General features: G+C 40.2%; 1 pseudogene; it reads left to right on the forward strand.

Moving 5' to 3' along the window:
• The first annotated feature begins 5,177 nt into the window (after nucleotides 1–5,177).
• Nucleotides 5,178–5,921, forward strand: LOC149244164 (cyanidin-3-O-glucoside 2-O-glucuronosyltransferase pseudogene; annotated as a pseudogene).
• The last annotated feature ends 974 nt before the right edge of the window (nucleotides 5,922–6,895 follow it).

A 6,895-nucleotide genomic window follows, 5' to 3' on the forward strand; every position in this document is an offset into this window, starting at 1 on the left:
ATTCATATTCTATCTAATTTAAGTCCTGATGATGGACCCCCTTTGGGGTTTGAAACGTTGACAGAATGAACACAAAACTGTGGATAATCCGGATCATGCCACTGCAGAAAACTATCACAGAAGCTTAAAATATAACATAATGGGAGGTGGTCAATATCTAGGTGAGGGGTTTTTAGGGGACTTACATCCAAAGTGCTTTGGGAAGCCATAATGTAGTTTATTCAACTAAATTACTTTTTCTTTAGCTTTAGGACTAAGGTCAAAAGCTCTGGAACAGTCATGAGGGTAATTACAATATCTAGAAAAGGGCTTTGGATGCATAGTAAGATTTTCTTCAGTTTAGCAAGGTTTTTTAGTTAACTTAATTAATTAACCTTTTTAATAATTACTGTGCATAGCTTAAATTTACAAGGTCATTCTGGTTCTTTCAAGAATACCTGGAAAATGACGATTTAGTGTGTAGACAGGGTTCTGTGGTGGCAACAGAGGTTTTTGAGGCTTCAATTATGTATTTGTTGCTTCAATTTGGTGTCTAGAGCATCTTCTGGTTGCAAAAGGTGGTTAAAATGGTTGCGCAGAGGTTCAAGGTTTCAAAATTGGTTAAATAAGGCTTTTGCAGCGAAAATGAGTGAAAAAGGAAAAATGGGGTTTTTTTTGCCTTTTAACCAGCAACAGTCACATTTTGGCACGAGATTTGGTAAATGAAAAATGGATAGTTTTGTTTTACAAGGGGAAGTGGTTTTATGCGATATCGCAATGCTTTTGGGTGGAGGGCATATTTTTCGTGAGCACGCGATATAACCTAGTGCCGCCATGTAGCAAAGCAGTGCTCGGCTAGAACCGTGAATCTCGCATGCTCTTGGACCTTTAACTGTGATATGATGAAACTATGCAAAATTGATATACGTCGTTGGATATAGAGGTGGGATATTGGACGGCTATCGCATGACGAAGTTGCACGGATGGAGTTGGGATGTGGTTGGTGGGGCCCGGGGTTTAATTACAATGAAATGTGATTAATTGAAAAGTAATCACGAGATTTTAATATAAGCAATGGGTTAATAAAAGGTGGGGACCATGGGTTATATGGTAGAGGTTTTAACTATACACCAAGGTTTGGTGAGTTAAAAGGGTGTCAGGGAATTATAATGTGGGGGACTTTAAATACATAAAGCGGGGGTATAGTTTTAGGAAATAACTTAGGATAAAGGGGTTTAATGGGTTTTTAAGGGGAAAAAGGGAAATTAATAAGGGGGGAATGTATTATTTGTGATGGGAATGGGTTTCACACTAGGGAAATAGATTTTGGGAAGGGGGGACGATTTTTAAAGGGTAATGTCTAGGGAAATGTGTGAAACAAAGGGAAGAAAGGTCAAGATGAAGGGAACATGTTTTTACATGGGAAAATGAAGAGGGAAGGGGTGCTTTGGAACTAAGAAGGGGACAACATTAGGGGATGAAAAGTAATGAAGGGGTAATGATGGGAAATTAATAAACTAAGTATGTCGGGGTCTAGTGAAGTGAGGGGAAATTAGTAAATAAGCTTTAGTGAATGTCTTTTCTCTGTGACAATTCCTCCTGCACATGAAACATAGGATTAAGCATGATGAAAGTGCTTTTGACTCAGCAACCTTTGGCACTTGCAAAACTTCTTCTACCTACCCTTTATTTACCCTAGCATTTTCTCTTCATTCATTGGGTGCATTTGAGCTTGCTGACCCTTCATCTCTTTTTATTTGATAAACAAACTATATAATTTTAACCTTATAACTTCCAATGGCTCATATTAAATTGATGGGATCATTATTATTCTCTACCTAACTATTGATCTGCTAAGATTAAACAATTTTGGTAGATCTGTATTCTCTATCTATCAACATGAAATTTAAATCATGAATGAATCAAGTTTAAATTACTTTGACCATCATGGATTGTGGCATTTCTGACAGGTTCCACATAATATTATTTTGCAAAGTAAAGTAAAAAGTAGCGGCATTTGAATTTGCACACTTTCATGATCTATTCTTATCTCTTTTTGTGGGGTTCAAATTTTATACTTTTTTGATCTTTTTCTTTCTTTTAGTGCTTCAATTATTCTTTTAGGACTTACCCTCTTTACATTTTTTATTTTTAATATTGGAAAACATGTTGCAGAAAGCAAAAGTATGTACAATATTACAAGACTAACCATAGCTAATTCAAAATTATGAATCCTATTATTATAGGACCCTAACATAATGAAATTTTTATGAGATGATGAGATGCATGGAGCTCTTTTTAAAGACCTTATCACCACATCAATATAGGCATTCTTTCTCAAAGACTTGACCGAAATGAATCTGCATATAATGGAAATATATCTAGTTGCTACTTACATGAAATTTGAGGAGAATGTCAAACAAATATGGAAATACTAAGAAATAAGAACTACTGGAAATCAAGGAGTTCGAATCACCCCAAGTCTTCCATTAAATTATCTTATAGAGTGCATACATCAATGTTCATACAATGCCTTTGTCAAACACGAAAAGGGTCCACTCAAGAATTTCTTTCCAAAAATTATGAAACTTTGTGAAGTGTTGCTTCCTCCTATTTATCTGGAGAGGGGAGAGTTGAACAATAGTTACAACAAAATATATCAACCAAGCCTCATCCATCAAATTGATTAGTTTTCTTGGCGTAGGAGGGCTCTGTGGCCAAAAAATGACTACAAGGATTTAATTAAGTTCCATTAAATTGCAATAAGGTACATAAAAACAAAATAGGTCAACAAATTAGATGAAATTTCAAAAAACTATCTCCATACCAATCCCTGGGATTGCCTTTGATCAGGTCACTACTTGACCATGGTCTTCCTCATCTAGTATTCGATGTGTTCCTATCAGTTCTACCTTTACTGCTTGAATCACTCACTCTCCATAGTTGGGAGTGGTTCCACTATGCGTTTCATGTCAAAGTACATAAACAATGGACATCTAGGTAATACTTCATCTTCCCTCTGCATGGAGCTCCACGATGAATCATTAACTCCTCCAGAGCCTCCATACATTCATTTACTTTGTCTGTGTTGACTTTGATTTATTGTCACAAGGGGCTTTATAGGGTCAGCCCATGTCAATTTATGAATGCTTCATATCCTTCTTAAATGCTTCAACTGTCAACCCACTATGTCTTTAAAGCTCTGCATTACCTTATCCCGGGTCTCTTTCATCGGGATTTTTATATTAAAATACCTCATAGAAAAGTGCTTTCTAATCCATCTTAACGCTTTTTAATTTGAGCCCCTACCCCCTTTTTCATCATATGACTGGGGGTTATGACCAGAAGCTTAGTCCTCAGGAACTAGGGCCTTTGAACGCGTGTCCAAGAGACTCATTCCTTTATTAAAAGAAATCACACAAATTGGCAAAGTCATCAATCCTTCCACTCGACCACCTTTGCAATATTGTGAGCATTGATCGCCAATTCGTCCCACTAAGGATATCGTAATCAGCACATCAGCAGTTTCTGAGCAGTGTTGTTTGTTTGACTTATAAAAACATGTAATCACCAAACACCCTTCGTGCATTAGCCCTTGGTTCTTTGGCATTTTATGTGACTGGGGACCAAACCTTATATCGGAGCCCCCCAATCAGAGGTTCGCCAACGATGAATTATTTTTTATGCATAATATGCTGCTACCCCTGACCATTGATCGTCGATTGGTGATGTCATCAATGCCATGTGTTGCTCCCTGAGGGGTAGGACATGTCACCCAGATATGTGCCCATAGGACCCCAGAAAGTGCTAGATCAACATGCCACGTGTCCTTTGTACCTCCACGTTGTGTGACATCAGGGCTATTGTGTCTTTATCAAACCCAATAATATTCCACCATGTGGCCCCCTAGAGGAGAGAGATAAAGCCCGCCTGCCCCTTGTGTTGATTTCCTTTGTCACGGTTTCCGAGGCACTCCTGACATTTTTCATCATTTCCTCTTTTTCCCGACAATTTATTTATGGTGGTCATTTACGGACTGCCAGGACCTCTGATTATTGATTTGCGATATCAACAATTGTTGATTTCTGGTATGCCTTGCCTGACTACTAGTCCTCCACTACTTGCGATCGTTGATATGTGAGATTGCTAAAACCGCCAATATGTACTTTTTCACTATGCCTTGGTCCTCTGATCACTGATATACATGATCATTGATCACACATCAACTATTTTCATCTGTTGTAACATGTGTTGTGCCCTAGGACCTCCAATCCCCAATTTGCAGGATTTCTTCTTAAGGCATTTATGCCTTAGCTTTCAGCTTCAAAGGGAAACTCCAATTTTTTATAACTTATGATTCCAGGGTCCATTTGTGGAGTTCTGTCATTGATGCTTAATATCTACCATCGTAGAATAGCATAAAAATACTTCAAGGAGTCAGATTTAATAAGTCTGATTTCGAATTTAGGCCATGGCTCATTTTAAAAGATCGATCCATTTATTTTGACGTTCATCGCAGCAAAGAATACATCCATTCCATTCCGTACAAGGAGGGTTTGTGATGGACAGTCATAATTGCGAGAAGAAGCTTCACTTTCTGGTATTTCCATGGTTGGCGCAGGGCCACATAAATCCTTTCTTAGAGCTTTCAAAGTCTCTTGCAAGCCACGGCCACACGGTCTCCTTTCTCTCCACGCCTCTTAACATTTCTAGAATCAAGTAGTCCTTACAACTTGGGGAGTGTCTAGGCTAGATCGATATGCTGGAACTGCCATTACTGCCCACAGAGGGACTGAATACTAGAGCAGAATGCATTACAGACATTCCAATAGAAATGACGCTTTTGTTGAAGAAAGCTATGGACGTCATGGAGAAGCCGTTTTGAAGGCTATTGGGGTAGCTTTCTTGGGATTATCTCATCCATGACTTCGTGCAATATTGGGCACAGAGAGTAGCTGTAGAGATGCGTGTTCTGGCCATTTATTTCTGCATGTTTCCCACTGCATTCTGCTCTTGCATCTTTCACCCTTTTAAATTATGGAACCAAATGCATGAATCTTCTGAAGAAAAATTCAGGAACACATAAATAACTATGGAGGAGTTGGCGGCGCTGCCCATTGGGTTTCCCTCTTCTGCCATCATTGTCAGGCCATACGAGGTTCGGGATCTTTTACTTTTGAACGCAACAATACCCAGCCATGTTAGTCAAGCTTATTGGGTGGTTAAATGAAGAAAATAAGTATATTCGTTATTTCCAAGACACCATCGGAAAACCAGTGTTTTCTGTCGGCCCTCTTACACCAGTTGTCCAGCCCGCCGCCGTCGGAGGCGACCGCTCCGATATGTTGCAATGGCTCGACCAGCAGAGGGCGGCGTCGGTCGTTTTTGTGTCGTTCGGCAGTGAGGTATTTCTCTCGGAACACCAAATTCAGGAGCTGGCGCTAGGCTTGGAATCAAGTGGGCTCCCGTTCCTCTGGTGTCTTCGTTTTCCGCCGTATTCCGATGGTGATCGAGACGACCTTCTGGAGGGATATGACACTCGAACCCATCAACGTGGACTCATCATCCAGGGCTGGGTACTACAGCTACGAATCCTCTCGCATCCCTCGGTTGGTGGGTTTCTGAGTCACGGTGGATTGAGTTCCACCATGGAGTCACTGAGCTTCGGAATACCCCTCATTTTGCTCCCTATTCAAATTGACCATGATTTGAATGCTCGGCTAATAGCTGTGGAATTGAAGGCAGGGATTGAAATAGAAAGAGGAGACGATGGCTCTTTTCTGAGAGAAAAATTATCTACAGTGCTAACTATGGTAATGACTGGAGAGGAAGGGGAGAAGTTGAGATCCAAGGCGGCGAAGGCCCACGATATTATAGCGGCATATAAGCAGAGTTACATCGATGATTTCCTTCAAAAGCGCCAACAGTTGGCTGACGACTAAAGAAGAAAAATAAGTAATGCAATGTAGTTACTGTGAAATCAAGCATACAACACTCACACAAGACAAAACACAAAAAGAGATAGAAATGTTTACAAGACATGTAAAGCGGACTTACCTAGAAAAAGCTGAGATGAACGTGCCAACGACTCCCAGATGTGATGTGAGATGTCAAAGCTACAATATCGATGTGAATAATAAGCTCTGCAGTGTCAAATAAATAAGTTTGAGGCTCGTGACGCGCATGCCACAAATCTAGGGAAAAGTGACACTTGGGGGTAGTTTCTAAAACGATCTTTGCATGGCACCTCTAGCTGCTAAAAATAGATCCCTAAAATCTAGGGATGCTTTGTGCATGTTTCTTTTTGTTATTCCTGGAAAAGTAGCCCATTCATGCAAATCAGGTTTTCTGGGTCCCGGAGGGAACCGATCGACCTAAAGGCATATGCAACAACCTGCAAGCCTGGGAGAGGGATTTGCACAGTTTTTGAGCTGAGTTGGGTTGGCTGTCCCTGAGGGATTGCGCAATTTATGGGGTTAGAAGGTTACTGTCTCCCAAAATTGCGCAATTTTTGGGTTGAGACCAAGTGTTAGGTTATATTGTGCAATTTTTTATGGGAAGCTATGTGCCATTATGGAGGTGAGTGGGAAGCCCAACAAATTTGCACAATTTTCAGAGGGAAGGTTGGTTCCACTCCAGAATTATGGAATTTTCTGGGGGATCTGCTCAGCGCCAAATAACCCAAGTCCGGGATGGCAGCCTATGAAGGGTGTGAAGAAAACTGACATGCACAGGCTGGCAAGCCACTGAAAATTAGTTGAAGCATATGTACTTGACAGTTAAAGACATGTTGCTAAGGATGGTTGGTAAGGAGGCTCCAAAATGAAGCTAAGGAAAAAAATTTGGAGGGTGGTTGTAGCCACTACAATAGGTTGTCATAAGAAAAATATATCAAGAAGGTGCTTGATAGGTTTAA

The sequence above is a fragment of the Pinus tabuliformis genome, chromosome 8 (genome assembly GCF_031772625.1).
Source record: "Pinus tabuliformis cultivar Carrire ecotype Pingquan chromosome 8, CPIR1, whole genome shotgun sequence".
Lineage (NCBI taxonomy): Eukaryota > Viridiplantae > Streptophyta > Pinopsida > Pinales > Pinaceae > Pinus > Pinus tabuliformis.